Source organism: Sciurus carolinensis, chromosome 8 (assembly GCF_902686445.1).
Source record: "Sciurus carolinensis chromosome 8, mSciCar1.2, whole genome shotgun sequence".
NCBI lineage: Eukaryota > Metazoa > Chordata > Mammalia > Rodentia > Sciuridae > Sciurus > Sciurus carolinensis.
The window spans coordinates 7205480-7223044 of NC_062220.1; the positions used below are offsets into that span (position 1 = coordinate 7205480).

Consider the following 17565-nt stretch of genomic DNA (forward strand, 5'->3'; position numbering starts at 1 on the left):
TATAAAATAAAATATATTTCTACACATCAATTAAAAAAATAAATGAGCTATTTGAGAAGATATCATGTAAGATCATATAAAAAGTATAGGATTTTATAACCTGCTACTTTACTGAATTCACTTACGAGATCTAAAAGCTTTCTGGTGGAATTTCCTAGTTCTCTAAATATATAATCATGTTATCAGAAAATAGGGATAGCTTCAGTTCTTCTTTTTCTATTCGTATCCCTTTAATTTCTTTGGTCTGTCTAATTGCTCTGGCTAGAGTTTCAAGGACAATGTTGAATAGAAGTGGTGAACGAGGGCATCCCTGCCTTGTTCCAGTTTTTAGGGGGAATGCTTTCAGTTTTTCACCATTTAGAATGATATTGGCCATAGGCTTAGCATAGATGGCCTTTACAATGTTAAGGAATGTTCCCACTATCCCTATTTATTCTAGTGTTTTGAGCATGAAGGGATGCTGTATTTTATCAAATGCTTTTTCTGCATCTATTCAAATAATCATGTGATTCTTGACTTTAAGCCTGCAGGTTATAAGACCAATGCTCATAAATCCAATGCATTTTTATACATAAGTGATGAATCTTCAGAAAGGGAAGTTAGGAAAACTATCCCATTTATAATAGCCTCAAAAAAAAAATACAATACTTGGGAATCAATCAACAAAAGAGGTGAAAGACCTCTATAATTAGAAGTACAGAACACTAAATAAATAAATTGAAGAAAACCTTAGAAGATGGAAAGATATCCCATGTTCTTAGATAGGCAGAATTAATATTGTCAAAATGGCCATACTACCAAAAGTGCTATACAGATTCAATGCAATCCCAATTAAAATCCCAAGGATGTTCCTTACAAAAATAGAGCAAGCAATCATGAAATTCTTTTGGAAGAATAAGAAACTTAGAATAGCTAAAGCAATCCTTAGCAGGAAGAGTGAAGCAAGTGGTATTGCAATGCCAGAACTTCAACTGCACTACAAAACAATAGTAAAAAAAAGGGTATGGTATTGGCACCGAAATAGACAGGTGGATCAATGGTACAGAATAGAGGACATGGACACAGACCCAAATAAATAAAATTTTCTCATACTAGACAAAGGTGCCAAAAATATGCAATGGAGAAAAAATAGCCTGTTCAACAAATGGTGCTGGGAAAACTGGAAATCCATATGCAACAGAATGAAAATAAACCCCTATCTCTCATCCTGCACAAAACTCAACTCAAAATGGATCAAGGACCTCGGAATCAGACCAGAGACCCTGCATCTTACAGAAGAAAAAGTAGGTCCAAATCTTCAACATGTCGGCTTAGGATCAGACTTCCTTAACAGGACTCCCATAGCACAAGAAATAAAAGCAAGAATCATTAATGGGGTAGATTCAAACTAAAAAGCTTTCTCTCAGCAAAGGAAACTATCAGCAATGCGAAGGGGGAGCCTACAGAGTGGGAGAAAATCTTCACCATTCATACTTCAGATAGAGCACTAATTTCCAGAATATATAAAGAAATCAAAAAATTCTACATGAAGAATACAAATAACCCAATCAACAAATGGGCTAAGGAAATGAACAGACACCTCACAGAAGAAGATCTACAATCAACAGATATATGAAAAAATGTTCAACATCTCTAATAATAAGAGAAGTCCAAATTAAAACTAAACTAGAATTCCATCTCACCCCAATTAGAATGGCGATTTTCAAGAATACAAGCAACAATAGGTGTTGGCGAGGATGTGGGGAAAAAGGTACACTCATACATTGCTGGTGGGGTTGCAAATTAGTGCAACCACTCTGGAAAGCAGTGTGGAGATTCCTCAGAAAGCTTGGATGGATCCGCCATTTGACTCAGCTATCCCACTCCTTGGTTTATACCCAAAGGACTTAAAATGAGCATACTACAGAGATACAGCCACATCAATGTTCATAGCTGCTCAATTCACAATAACCAGATTGTGGAACCAACCTAGATGTCCTTCAGTTGTTGAATGGATAAAGAAACTGTGATATATATATATATATATATATATATATATATATATATATATATACACACACACACACACACACACACACACACACACACAATGGAATATTACTCAGCCATAAAGAATAATAAAATTATGGTATTTTCAGGCAAATGGATGAAATTGGAGAATATCATGCTAAGTGAGATAAGCCAATCTCAAAAAAACCTAACGATGAATGATCTCACTGATAAGCAGATGATGACTCATAATGGGGGTGGGAGGGGGCAAGAATGCAGGAAGGAGGGACTGTATAGAGGGAAAAGAGGGGTGGAAGGGGTCGGGGGAGGAAAAACATAACAGAATGAATCAAACACCATTACCCTACATAAATGTATGATTACACAAATGGTATATGCCTTTACTTCATGTACAGAGAAACAACATATATCACATTTGTTGACAAGAAATATAAATTTTTTTTAAAAAAATATAGGATCCCTGGGAATAAAAGTATATCTATATATTAGTGTTTGTGTGTGTGTGTTTACAATATTTTAAAGCTTCACTAAAAGACATTAAAGTGTATGTAAATAAATAAAGAAATATGCATATGCTTTAACTTCACAATTCCATCTCTCAAAATCTTTCCGAAGAACACAATCACGTAAGTAGTCGATAATTTCTATTTGAATGCTCCCTGCAGAATTACTTGTAATAATGAAGCAGGAGCTGTATAAATACCAAGAGCAGATAAAGAGGCATATACTGCCCCAAGTTCTCCAGTGCACAGATGGAATCCAAGCCTTTGTGCCTTCTCCCAGCTTTGCACACATGGACCTCTTGATGTGCAGTCAAATGCTCTACCCCTGAGCTCTCTCCCCTCCTTTGTCTATGAGGCTTAAATAATATCTTCCAATCCAACAACCACACACAGACTACCTGTGATCTACGAGTTCTTCAAGATCAGAGCTCTAGGCAACTCCATTTTCTTAATTGTGAATTGAAACCATTTACGTTCAATGTTATTATAGAGAGATGTTTATTAACTCACGCCAGTTTTATTTATTGCTAATATTTAATTTGTTCTTGTAATCATTTTTAAACTAGTCTTCTAATGAGATTTTTTTCATTTCTTAGCTCTGGGGTTTGTTTTTTATGTCTTCTGTGTGCAGTATTTCTTTAAAATTTTTCTATACTGTTGGCTTACAATTTTTTTAGTTTCTGCCTATCTTGAATGGTTTTTATTTCGGCTTTAATTCTGAAGGATGTGATCTTGGTTCACTGTTATTTGGTTGACACCTATTTTCTTGTAGGGTTTGGAATACATTATTCTAAGTCTTCCTGATGTTATAGTTTGTATTGAGAAAACAGAAGTAATTCTGGTGGGTGGAACCCAAATATGACCTGACATTTTTCTCTTGAGGCCTTTAGAATTCTATTCTCCTTCTCTTAGTTACACATTTTCACTACGACATGTCATGGAGAAGATATTTTTTTGTTCTTATCTATATGGGATTCTGAATGCCCCCTGTATCTGGATGTCCATCTCATTCTTAAGGTTTAGAAATTTTCTATTATTTCCCTAAAGAAATACTATCTATACCATTAGCCTGCATCTCACAGTACTCTTCAATTCCAATGCTTCTTAATTTTGAAATTTTAATGTTGCCCAGGGTGCTTGAATATTATCATCCAGCTCAATTCACTTTTTTTTAAAATATGATTTGAATGTTCAAGGCTGACCATTGTGTTTTCCAGCTCTCAGACTCTGTCTTCAGCATGGTCTACTTTATTAGACTTCCTACTAGCCTTTCGTTTAATCATTTCTCATTGTCAAGATTTCTGTTTGAATCTTTTTCATATCTCTGTCTCCTTATTGAAATTCTCATTTATGTCCTATATTGACTTCCTTAATTCATTCAGTAGTTTTTCTCTATTCTCTTGGAATTCATTGATCATCTATATAAACATTCTTTTGAATTCTTTACCTGGTATTTCATCCACTTCGGCATTTTTGCTGGTAAATGGTGAATTTTAGGAAGCTACATGTTAGCTTCTTGTTTCATATTTCTAGTATTCCTCCATAGGGTTTCATGCATCTATTGGGATGAATTTTTCTTACACACTTCTTTATTGACCCGTTTAGGGCCCCGTCCTCTCTTGACAAAATGTTCTGGAATATAATGTTGATGTGAATTTTTCCATGTCCAAATGGGTTTGGTAGTAAACTTCCCCTGCAATTTCTTTGGTGATAATTAGTGTATTTTCATACAGTGTATGTTGTCTCAGAGTTTGAGGATTCCATTTTCCTTATAGGTCTGAAAAGAGTGGGGTTCATCTTCTGGATCTTTGAGTTGTGTGGCATATAGCAGGGTATGTGGGGTACACCCTGCATGATTGATCTTCTTCCTTTAACACCTTTGTATATCGAAAGGGCAGTGGAAGTTATCTAAATTGAAATCCCTGCTAGGTGGAGTTTCCACAGTCTTTGTGTTCATTCTCTATTTTGGTTAGAAGAATGGATGGCTATGAGTGGGACCTGTGGGTCCCCCACAGTCATCTCCACTTGATGTCTAGTCATTATTTTGAAATTTTTGTCTCTTTTATTTTTATTTTAAAGTATCACTGAAGTTTGACCATCGTTAGTTTATTTGGGAAACAAGGATTGTTGCCTCCTGGCTGTGTGTAGCTCAGCAGGAGAACCTCTACTCTGTGAATTTGTAGTGTGCCAGTAGAATCCCAGGACCTCACAAAAAAGGGGAAAACAAACACTATCAACAGAAGCAAACAATACACAGCCTTAAAGTATGTGCCCAGTGTCTATGGAATCTACAACACCAACGATTACAAAAACAATACTGGTGGTGACAGCAATTGCCAAAAGCAAAAATAATAAATACCCTTGAACTAGATTTAGCACTAAAGCAAACACGCAATTTTCCCTACACCATCCATAGTACTAACAATTGCAACAGCATCAATGGTGTTCGCAAAAGTTATAGAAACAAAGAGTTCTGAAAGGTGGTAAAACTACAGAACCTGCCAGCTTTCTCCATTGAAATGTGACTTCACATATTTCATCTCCAAGTTTAATGAGTCCCCCTCAACCTCCTCTCTCAGAGTGTGCTGGAGGCACCACATGTGCATCTCGAGAGCACACCTGACTCCAGTGTTTCCTGCACGTGTACACGTGGTGATCAGAGTGTGGTATTGATCTTCAGTGGACCTTGCACCAAGCCCAGGGATAGCCTCCTCCATAGTCCAAGGGCTCAAGGAGGGGGCTCATTATTTCGCTGCATTGCTCCTTCCCTCAGCAAATGATCATGGAGCCTCTTAGGTGCTGACCCTCTTAAAGTCACAGAGAAAAAAAAAGGCATTGTCCTTGATCTTCATGACCATAATATATGATTTCCATAATATTTCCATGGAAGCAACAGGAGACTAAGCAGAGTCCTGAGAGAGTAGGGAGTGAGGAGCCCTGCCCAGGGGTTAGGAGAAGCTTCCTACAGAACTTACACAGAGGACTGTGACTATGTAGGAAGCTGTGCTGCTCATCCCCACAGATCTCTTAGAAGGCTGGACATTCATGCAGTGAGGGAGTGGCATTGTCATCGCCTTATACCACAGCCTGTGTCAGAGCATGACCACATGTGACCTGGAGGAACCCCACATCCAGCCCTTTGCTGTCTCCTTCTACAGAGGACAACAGAGGTGTCACCTGAACAGAATCCAGAGTACAAATGAGCAAACTGCACTTCCTGCCTAGGACGTGGCTACAGGATTAGGGTCAATATGGATGACATGGTCCATGTTGACTCATTATTATTTGCTACTCAGAAATTTTCCTCTTTGGCATGGAAAAGAGACTCTAGCAAGGGGGCACCTGGATTTGAACCAGGGACCTCTTGATCTGCAGTCAAATGCTCTACCCCTGAGCTATACCCCCTGCTGCTTATGAGTGTGTAATCAGCACCTTAAACCTGGATGGTCACACCCTGGATTTCTCCACCTTCAGATGTGCACTGACCAGCACTCTGCCTTCAGGTACATCCTTCCTATGAGGCCACACACGATCTTCTGGTTCTTCTACCTGCATGACTTTCATACCAAGACCCCACAATCCATGATCCAAAATGTCGTCCCCACCTTAGAATCATGTCTTCCTTCCATGTGTAGAAAAGAGGAAGAGAAGAGACAAGCCTCTCCCTGTAAGATGTTCTGATTTAATTGGTCTGGGGTGGGGCCTGGGAAATAGCATTTTAATAGACACTTCAAGTGATTCTAAATCATAGTTGGGGTTAAGAACAACCCATAGTAAAGCCTCAACATTTGCTGCTTGTGGTAAAAATGTTTATCCTGGTGGGTACTAACGAGGAAGTTGAAATTATGAGGGTCTTTTTAGAATAAGTCTGACACAGGAGTAAGTAGGGGGAACCTGGGTTTGAAACAAGGACCACCTGATCTGCAGTCAGGTACTATAACCCCAAACTATACCCCCTCCTATCCTGGTGAGGCTTCATTATTTCTTTCACTCCTACACCCAGCCCACCTGTGACCCATGAGCTGGGACTTCAGGACAGGAGTTCTGGGCAACTGCCAGGCCTGGGTCACAGGAAACTCATTACCCTGCTGCCTAACCACACACAGGCTCCCTCTTCAAATGCCCTCAGCCTGTGTCCTCCCAGCCTCAGGGCCAGGTGCAGGCTGCAGCCTGAGAGGCACTGGGTGCTAGAAGGGGCCTCACGGCTAAATGCTGAGCCCTCTTGGCAGGACCCCACAAACACAAACTCCAGTGACTGAGTGTCCCCCTCACACACTCAGGGCCCTCCCAGCGGGCCTAACCCTCCTGGCCCCATACTCAGTTCAGAGCCCTTTCCACAAAACCACAACCTAGGAAAAGGTTCAGGTGGCACAGATGGAGAATGATGCGGAATGAGCCCATCCAGAATTAATCAGAGTAGAGTCAGGAATCCTGGCACATCAAAGAACCGACACCAGGACAGCTCAAGTCCAGGACATGCTCCCAGCAGCTGACAGTAGCAGGGTGACAGTGACTCTGAGGCCAGACAGCTGAGGTCAAGTCCCAGGGGCAGGTCAGTCCCCCTCCTGTGCCTCCACTGCAAACCTGTAAAATGGGGACAGTAGTTGTCTCCCCCTGAGGGGATGTTTTGCAGGATAGGTGAAAATCCACGTGAAGCACTCCAAACAGCACTGGCACGAACTCAGTTCTACCCACTGTCTGCAGAACAAACAGACTCACCAGGAATCAGCACCATTCACTGAGTGGAGAGAGAATAACACTGGAGCTCAACCTGCAAAGACCCCACGTAGGAAACTATTAGATAAGTCAGAGTATTTTACGTGAAAGTGAACTGCAATCACGTGTATGAAGTACAGTCAAGTGTATAAGTCTTTATGTACAATTTGATGGATTTTCACGCATGCACACTTGTGACCACCTGAATCAAGACACCTTCCTTCTCTAGCACTCAGGGGCTCCTTGGACTCCCTCCTATTGCTTTGTCCTCCCAGGACCATCCCCGTGGATGAGTTGCCCTGCTCTGCAGCTGTATCTCCATGTAGTCACACCCTATTGGTTCTTCTGGGTCTGGCTTGTTTCACCCAACCTCATGTCAACGAGAGCCATCCACACTTGTTCCCTATGGTAATAATCTGTTATTTAGCTTCCTGCTTAGTACTCTGTGTTATGATCAAGTACTTTTGATTTATCTATCCTGCTATCGATGGAAATTTCATCTTTGTCCAGTATGGAGCTGTTTTAGTGAGCTTTTCCTCTCTTTGACCCATAGATCTGACAAGAATTCAGAGGAGGGAAAGTTTATTTTGGCTTCCATTTTCAGAGGTTCACTCCGTGGTCAGCCAACTCCATTCCTCTGGACCCAACAGAGGCAGAACATCCTAGCTATGGTGTAGTAGAGGGAAGCAGCTCAGGACATCACACTCAGGAAGCAGACACAGAATCCACTCTCCAGGAGCAAAATTAAAACTCCAAAGGCACAATACCAGTGACTGACTTCTTTCAGAGTTACCACCCAGAGTTACCACCCAGTTAATCCATACAGCAGATTAATCCACTGACTGGTTAGTGCTCTCACAATCTCATCCTTCACTTCTTAACATTCTTTAATTGTATTACATGTGAGATTTTGGGGACACATTTTAGCTATACTGTAAAAGGGGTTATTGAGAAAGTGCTACTATGAACATTGTTGTATGTACATGGATGCCCTCTGAGGTCTACATGTAGGGATATAGGAAGGAATAGGGCATCCATATTCCTAAGTAGTAGGGTACTCATATTGCTAAATAGTAGGATACGCATATTGCTAAGTAGTAGTGTTCTCATACAGTTAAGTAATAGAGTACTTATATTGCTCTGTAGTAGGGTACTCATATTGCTAAGTAGTAGGGTACTCATATGGCTAAGAAAGAGGTACTCATACTGCTAAGTAGTAGGGTTTTCATATAGTTAAGTAATAGGGTACTCATATTGCTAAGAAGTAGGGTTCTCATATTGCTAAGTACTAGGGTACTCAGAGATAAGTAATAGTGTACTTATATTGCTAAGTATAGGGTTCTCATATGGCTAAGTAAGAGGTACTCATATTGCTAAGTAGTAGGGTTCTCATATGACTAAGTAAGAGGTTCTCATATTGCTAAGAAGTAGGGTTCTCATATGGCTAAGTAAGAGGTTCTCATATTGCTAAGCAGTAGGGTTCTCATATAGTTAAGGGATAGGGTACTCATATTGCTAAGTAGTAGGGTACTCATATTGCTAATAGTAGGGTTCTCATATGGTTAATTAAGAGGTTCTCATATTGCTAATAGTAGGGTTCTCATATGGCTAATTAAGAGGTACTCATATTGCTAAGTAGTAGGGTACTCATATTGCTAATAGTAGCATTCTCATATGGCTAATTAAGAGGTACTCATATTGCTAAGTAGTAGGGATCTCATATGGCTAAGTACTAGGATTCTCATATAGTTAAGTGATAGGGTACTCATATTTTTGACATAGAAAATGCCAGACTGCTGTCTAAAGGGGTTCAACCAGATTCCATTACCACCAGTAGGGTGAGTGTTACTGTGGTTGTGCATCCTCACCAACATGTGGAAACCTTAGTTTTTTCCATTTTTACTATTGTGCTGAGAACATGGTGACATCTTCCTGGGAAGGAATGCATTGTGGGCATTCTTTCACATGCTTAATAGAGAAAAAGGTTATTTTGGCTCATTTCTTCATAGGTTCAGTCCATGGTGCACTAATTCCTTTGCTCTGAACCCAAGGTGAGGCAGAACATATGGTGGAAGAGTGTGGAGGAGGAGCGCTGCTCCATACGTGGAAGTCAGGGAGCAAAGACAGAGAGGAAGGGACCAGAGGGAAGAGGAACCCTTCAGAGTGTCCCCACAGAGATCCACCTCCTCCTGCCTGACTCATCTGCCTACAGCTACCACCAAGTCAGTCCATTCACCCCAGGATGGACTGATTAGGTTACAGCTTCTCAATCTAATCATTTTATTTCCTGACCTAACTCAGGAGCTTGCAGGGGATACCTCATACCTAACCCAAAACAATCCACTTCTTGCCCCCAAAAAATTATGACCACCTCAAAGTGCAAAATGCATTTAGTTCATCTCTAAGGGTCCCCACAGTCTTAACAGTTCCAGAATTATTCAAAAGTCCAAATCCAATGTCTCCTCTGAGACTCAAAGCAAACTCTTGGCTCTGAGTCCCTTTAAAATTAAAATCAAGTACAAGATACAATGGGCCAGATTAAACATCTCATTCCAAGAGGAAGGAATAGGAACATACAAAGAAAGAATGGGACCAAAATCAGACCAAAATCTACCCAGGATTTTGGGTTACTTTTGTTTTCACAAAGTTTTTGTTTCAGACCTGCACTATTTCATTCTGAAATGTTTAGTGTAACACGAGTTGAAACTACAATGGAGAGTTTGCTATTTTTTTCTTTTTTAATTTTTTATTTATTTGTTAATTAGTAGTATATGACAGTAGAATGCATTTACACTTTTTGATAGATCGTGCATAAATAGAGTGTAATCTCTCATTTTTCTGATTATACATGTGGGAATCCATCCTCATCTAGCCAGACTATCTTACCTAATCAGACTAGGTTGAGCCATCGGACGCTGATGTCTGGCTTCTACTAACTGCCAGGAAGGTGTGTGGGTGTGGCTCCTGTCTCCTTCTGGAATAGTCCCCCTAAGAATTTGGCTCCCCAACTCCACCTTATCCTGTCCATCACAGAAGAGGCTTCTTGCAGTCTTGGCCCCCTTTACCTGGGTGTCTGTAAATAAGATAGTTGGGTGACTCCATGTTGTTGGAGGCCAGAGCTGGTAGGGCCACACCCATCAGGCCCCCTCTCATTTAAAAAGAGTATTGGTCTTGTGTGTTTATTGAGTAGATACGTTTATGGATAATTGATTTATACACAACCAACATCATGCTCCAGCAATTACCCTTTTTCTCAACCTCGCAGAACAGGGCTGAGACCACCACATTCACTGCAGGATCACATAGGTCATGCAGTCATGTGTTCATGAGGTATATGCCTGATTGCTATTTAAGACAAAAAAATTTCACTATGATTTCAATTTCAATTTCAGTCTTCAACAGTTGTTGGATTATTCATGAGTTCCATTTCTTCTTGAGTTGATTTTGTAAAACAAAGCCACAGGTGCAGACAAACATCAAAGATTAGGTGTAAATAGAATTTATTGGGGAGTAGTGGCAAACTGCACCATGGCACCTACACTTCCATGAATCGTCCTTTATTTCAAGGAAACATTTCTTGGGCTGGACACATCCTAGCAAGTCTGCCAGAAGGTACATCCCACCTCATGTACTTACAGGCAAGCTCAGAGGGACCACACAACAGTGGAAGACTTCTGGGGAAGGAAAGGCCTATCAATAGACAAGACAGTGTGAAGCTGGGCCATCAACTGCTTAGGAAGTAGCTATGCTAGGACCTCTGTCAGCTCAGATATTGTATTTTCCATTGAACAAGATCAGTCCTACTAAACTAAAAGAGATTAGTGAGAAGGGAGAGAGAAGCAAGATCATCTAGCAAAGAATTTCTCCATTTTCATGCAAATTACATTTTTCCACAAATGTTTCTATGCCATCTAATATTATATTTCATAGTCAAATTGGCTTGTTTTATCATGGTACAAGCATTTCAATGTCTTTGGAAATTATGCTAATGCATCCTTTCTAAAAAATGTCATGTTGGCTATGAAGGTTTTCTGTTTTCACTTTGTTAATCTTGCCTGAATTATCAATTTTATTATTTGTTTCAAAGAACAACTTTTGCTTCATTGATCCTCTTTATTTTCTACTTCTCTTTAATTCTTCCTTAATTTTTCCTTGGATTTAATTTTACCATTCCATTTGTACCTTTGTTGAGAAAAACAGTTTGTTTATTTTCACTTTTTCTATTCACTCTATTGTAGGTGAATTAAGGCTATAAATTATCCTCTAAGTAGTGCTGTTGCTGCAACTCACAAGTTCTAATATCTAGTATTTTCATCACCATCGGTTAGTACAAAATATTTCCTAATGCCTATTATAACTTCTTCTTTGATCCACGGTTGTTTAGAAGTACAAATTTTAGTTTTTAAACATAAGAATTTTATAAATCTCATTTTTTCTAGCTATTTGATGTTAATGATTCCCAGTTGAATTTTATTTTTTTTCCTTTTTTTAAAGTTGGAGATAGACACCATGCCTTTATTTCATTTATTTTTTCATGTGATACTTAGGATAAAACTCAGTGCCTCACATGTGTTAAGCAAGTGCTCTAACACTGAGCTACAACCCTGGCCTCTAATTTTATTTTGATCAGAAAATAATCTTTATGATTTTAATACTGTGGATATTATAAAACTGCCTTATGGTTCAGTACACTCATTTTATCAATATTGCTCGTGCACTTGAAAAATGCATATTTTGCCTTTAAGTGAAAGAATATTACACTTTAATTCAGTCACGTTTATTAATCATGTTTAAATCTTGGGTATCATTTCACAAGACAGAGTGTTTAAGACCTCTCATTAAGGGATCCAATGGAAATTTGTCCATTTCTTCTTTTCACTTTGATTAACCTTTGTTCTGTGTGTTTGAAGCTGTTATAGATTCACCAAATTAAGAATTGCTCTTCATTCTTGATTAGTTGACCTTTTCAACAATATAGAATGACTCTTTCTATTCTTAGTGTTAGTCAGTTTTCTGATACTTTAACAAATGCCTGAGATCAATTTTATAAAGGAAAAATGTTTTCACTCTCATCGTTTTGAAGTTTCTGTCCCTGGTCACTTGGTCTCTTTGCTTTGGGGCCCATGATCAGGCAGTTCCTTGTTCATAGCAAGGAACACATAGCAAAGGGAAATCATTCACATCATGGATGGAATGTGATGAATGAGAGGAAGAAAAAGGGGCTGGGGACACAATATTCCTTTCAAGGACATAGCCCACTACAGGAAACCTCACGCTAAGCCTCTCCTCTTAAGTTTTCACCACCTTCCCATAGTACCAATCTGAGAACTAGGACTTAAATGTGTGGTTTTCAGGGACGTTCCAGATTCAATCTATAGCACGTGGTAATGCTTTTTGCCTCAAAAATGATGTTGTCTAGTAATAATGAAGGTACACTGTGTGCTACACATATCTGTCTTTTTATTTTTAACATGTTTGTATCCTTGGTGCAGATGTGTTTTCAGTGAAGAAGATATAGTGTGTTGGTTTTATTTTTTTAATCTAGCAAAATTCTTTTAACTAGGACATTTAATACATGTGTGCTGGAGTATTTGGCATTGTTCTCAGTGCTTTCAATTCACACACACACACACACACACACACACACACACTGTAAAGCAGTACTACTACCAACAGCACCCATTGTGCTGACTCATACAGTTAGACACTGCAGAAGTTCGGCAACTTATCAGGGAGAGTAAACTCATTCACCCTAGTGACCATCCTGGAGGTTCTGCCACGTGGAGTCAATATCAGACACCCCAAGGGAACCTTGGCGATTTTCCTACAGCTGACAGAAGTGGACAAGGTGCAACGCATCCTCTTAACCCTGAGCACTACACATGGCTGATACCTGCTCAGCGGATGACATTCACTGAGTTTTGTGCAACAGGTGACTCTGCTGACATGCACAGCAGCCTTCAGGTCTTCACTCGAAGCTGGTGCTTGTCCTTTAGTAAGGTCTTGGCCTCTATCCCTCAACATAAACTTGAGAATTAGGGATCTGGGTATTCAGAAACACATATCATCGCACTGACCAGCTCTGGGTCATGCAACATTTCTCCCTGTGAGCATGGGATGAAGGTGGGGTATAGAGCAGTCCAAATAAGAGGGGAGGTCCAGAAAGGAAGGAAGGGCTCTCCAGGTGGCTTCTGAGACCTACTGTATGCTTACTATTATCATGAGGTGGGGGATTCCCAAGACAAAGTGGCCCTTGGGCTCTTAGGGATGATAGTGGAGTTGAGGAGGTTGACCCTATGCATAAAATGGATATCACTGTGGTCTCATATCATGCAGCTCTGAGAGGGAGGCTTTTTGGTTTCCAAAATCCACAATCCATTAATGGAGGTCTTCTAATGTCATGTGGAGCCTTCCTAAAGAAACTACTTAAGGTAGTTACAAAAACAGGATAGTATGTAAATGAGGGGGCATCTGGATTTGAACCAGGGACCTCTTGATCTGCAGTCAAATGCTCTACCCCTGAGCTATACCCCCACTTACATGGAACCTCTCATTAGCACCTTTTCATCCAGGGCACCACACCCAGGCTACCTGTGATTTATATTGCAGGTTCCTCTGCATGTTCTAGCATCTGACAGCTTTCTCCACTGAAGTCTGCCCTACCCTCTTTCATCCCAAACTTCACTAGTCATCCCAGCTCTCCTCCCTCCTCACACTGTGCTGGGGAAATCCCTTTGCAACTGGAAAGCACACCTGACTCCAGAATTTCCCTAAGTCCACAAAGAGATGAGAGTTTCTGGTCCTGGACTTCAGTGAACCTTCCAAGCAGCTGAGGTAGAACCTCCTCCATACTCCTAGGCCTCAAAGAGGGGGCTCATTATATCGCTCCATTACTCATTCCCTCAACAAGCAATCGTGGAACGTGTCAGGTACTGGACCTTGTCGTCCATGTTGAGGTCAGAGAGACAGGAGAGACACACTCCATGAACCTCAAGGAGTCTTGGTCCAACAGGAGAACAACACAGGAACAAAAGGTTTCCACACATGTAACAGAAGGTAAGTACAGGCCTGAGGGAGCAGAGAGAAAGGAGCCCTGCTCAGTCATCAGGAGGGTCTTCCTGGAGAAGTGGCAAGGAGGATTTGCCTAAGGAGAAGTTGGGCTCCTCAGTCCCACAGACCTCAGAATCTGGGAGTCCATGCAATGAGGGAGCCTCATGGTCAATGTCTTAGAGGACAGCCTGTGACACAGATGACCAGTCATGACCTGGAGGAGCCTCACACCCTACCTCTGCTGTCTTCTTCTGCAGAGGATGACACAGATATGACCTGAGAGAATCCAGAACACAGGTGAACACATAGTTGTTCACAGGACAGGGCTGTGGAGTAAGTGTCAATATGGATGACATGGTCATTGTGTGACTCTTTATTATTTTCTACTTTGAAATTTTTTTCTTCTTGACATCTAAAAGAGATTCTTGCAAGGGGACACCTGGATTTGAACCAGGGACCTCTTGATCTGCAGTCAAATGCTCTACCCCTGAGCTATATCCCCTGCTGTACATTTGTGTAATAAGCACTTTCTACCTGGATGGCCACAACCTGCAACCTCCACCTGGAGATGAGCACTTGACAGGGTCATATGCTTCCTTCATCATATGCTTCCTTCCTGCTAGGACACGCCATTTCCTGTCTACTCACTAGCCTGCCACATCTACTTACGGCCAGCAGCCTTCCCTCCCTAGTTTCCAGGTGAGTCAGTGACAATAAAATCATGGATGTTTGCACCTGGAACCCTTCAGAAGCAAACAGAGCTGCTGAAGTCAGAGCTGGATGCTCAACAGACCCTTTGGCGGTCAGGGTGGGGCTAGCTCTAGGCAAATGCAAAACTGCTAGCTTCTCCCTTGGGAACTCTTAAACCTCAGCATCATGTGTGGCTCTGAGAAGTGCCCTGGATGATGCTGACTTACCTTTGGGAGATATTTATGTAATTTCTGCCTTTTCATGTACAGATCTGTAAGAAAATGACAAGTTACAATTATGCCAGAAAAAAAAGCTATCTGATAGCTGAGGAGACATGACTGGAGTCCACATCTAGGGCCTCTTGGCACCAAATGCTCTGGGCAGAGCATGAACTGCCCCTTTTTCTCTCCTATTCCTCCCCTCATTTTCTTCATCTGCAGAATCCCTAAGTGCTTCAGACAGAAGAAACCTGAAGTCAGGACTCAGTCCTCACAATGGGGAGTCAGAGAGATCTCCAGTCTCTAGAATCACACAGAGATGGTCAATGTATGATCTGTGTGAAAGGAAGGGACAGCCATTTCCTCACAAGCTCACACCATGGAGATCTTCAACATGTGCACAGAGGCTTCATCTCTCTCAAAGAAATAACATTTAACAAGGAAACCAACACAAAATAAATGGCCACTCAAGAAAAGTGATAGGAGATCAGATTAGGTGTGAAGGACTTTGTGGGGAGGTCCCTCCCCAGGATCTGGGAGGGCAGAACAAACTCACCTACTCACGATGTGTTCCTTCATTTCAGGAAGATTGAGAATTAGGGGACCCTGAAGAAATCAGAAAACACTCTCCCTCTACTTTTATTTTTTCTTTTTTTTTTTAGTTGTAGATGGACACCTTTATTTTTAGGTGTTGCTGAGGATCCAACCCAGTGCTTCACATGAGCTAGGCGAGCACTCTATTGCTGAACCATAACCACAGCTCCAAGGAAGAAGTCTTCTAATGCCATATTCAGAGATCAAAAATAAGCGTAGGTTGGAAGAATATGAATTTGATTCAGGACCCTGTGGTCAGTCAAATGCTTTTCTCAAAGGATCTGCTGTTGCTATGTCATCCTTAAGGAAAAGGAAGATAGTACACCATATTCCTAAAATGTCCCTTCCCATTCACAAAAACCTAGCCAAGTGTAAGTTCCCCAATACCATTTTCCAGTCAATTGGAATTGTTGGATGTTAGGATGGACACAAGCAAGGGATTGTGATCCTTCACTGCAAAATTTAAGTTCTAAGATTCCAAACTAAACTAATCAGAAAGATGAAGGGAGATCTCTCTCTTTAGCAAGGTCAGCTGGTACTTCTGATGTACATTCAGTTCGGTAACCTTCATTCAGCAATGACGTCCCTCCACACTGTCAACCTTGCAGAGCAACTAAGGACTATCTTCAGAGACCCCTGACCACAGCAGCCTGCCTTCTGCCAGGTAACTGACGGCCCAGACAAAGCTGACACGAGTCTTAGGAAGGGTGGTGCTGAGGGCCAACAGGAAGGAGCACATTGACCAGAGGAGAGGCCAGGGAGCTTTGTCACAAAGGAACATGCCAGAGGGGACACCTGGATTCACAAAAGGAACCCTTGGTCTGCAGTGAAATGCTCCACCCTGAGCTACACCCCCTTGACTGAATGGGTTCCCCACTAGCATGGGTCACCTGTGTCCCCACACCTCAGGACTCCATGGTGCTCTGAGAGTGTTATTCCTTCCTACCTGATGGCAACTGCCCATGCACCACAACCAGACTAGGGACCCCCATAGGCCAGTGTTAACCTTACAGGCCCCAGAGGGCACTTTCCTCCAGTCTTGCTGTGAGCTCATTCTCCATTCCTTCAGTAAGTGGAATTCTGAGCCCTCCCCTCACTCAGAAGGTGGGATACACTGAAGGGAGGAAGGCAGGGTCAGGGCTGTGTCAGCCACTCCTGCGACACTGCCTCACAACACGTGGGATCTGCCAATGAGATCCAAGGATCTATGTAGATCCAGGTGAGGTTTCTCTGTATCAGAGATCTGTGAACTTAAAAGACAGTATTTTTATGCATTGCAAATCCCAAACACAGTGGAAGTGCTAAAACAGACTTTCTTCAATGAAAATTACAGCACAAAGATTGGAAAAACTGGAATTACAAAAACCTCACAGAAATTCAAATTACCAGGAGAGGTGGCCTTGCCATTTTTAAATCTGGTGCTACAGTTGGAACTCACTTCTAGATAACAATTTCAATATTTTCAAGCAAATTAGCAATGATTATACATAAATAACCACTTCAAACTCAGTGACACCGATAACACACATCCAGGATTGGGGAAGGCTCCCTGATTGGGCCCTCCTTTGTTAACGGGGAGTGGCACCAATTCAGAAATTCTGTATAAAAGCCTGCTTGGCTCCACCTTCAGAGAACCCTCCCTTTCCATCATTCTCCTTTGCAATTTCTGAAGAAGTCAATGGTAAATATCTCCCTTGGTGGCTGAGCAGCCAGCCTGCTGAGCTTGCTTCCCCCGTGGAGAGAAGAGAAGCCCAGAGATCTTTTCACTGCTCACACAGTTCCAG

General features: G+C 41.4%; 3 non-coding genes across 3 annotated transcripts; all 3 read right to left on the reverse strand.

Annotated features, from left to right (window-relative positions):
* Positions 1-5846: 5846 nt before the first annotated feature.
* On the reverse strand, positions 5847-5918 carry Trnac-gca (transfer RNA cysteine (anticodon GCA)). The gene has a single exon. It is a non-coding gene; the product is annotated as a tRNA-Cys (tRNA).
* A 7773-nt stretch (positions 5919-13691) lies between these two features.
* On the reverse strand, positions 13692-13763 carry Trnac-gca (transfer RNA cysteine (anticodon GCA)). The gene has a single exon. It is a non-coding gene; the product is annotated as a tRNA-Cys (tRNA).
* A 946-nt stretch (positions 13764-14709) lies between these two features.
* Trnac-gca (transfer RNA cysteine (anticodon GCA)) lies at positions 14710-14781 on the reverse strand. The gene has a single exon. It is a non-coding gene; the product is annotated as a tRNA-Cys (tRNA).
* Between the last annotated feature and the right edge of the window lie 2784 nt (positions 14782-17565).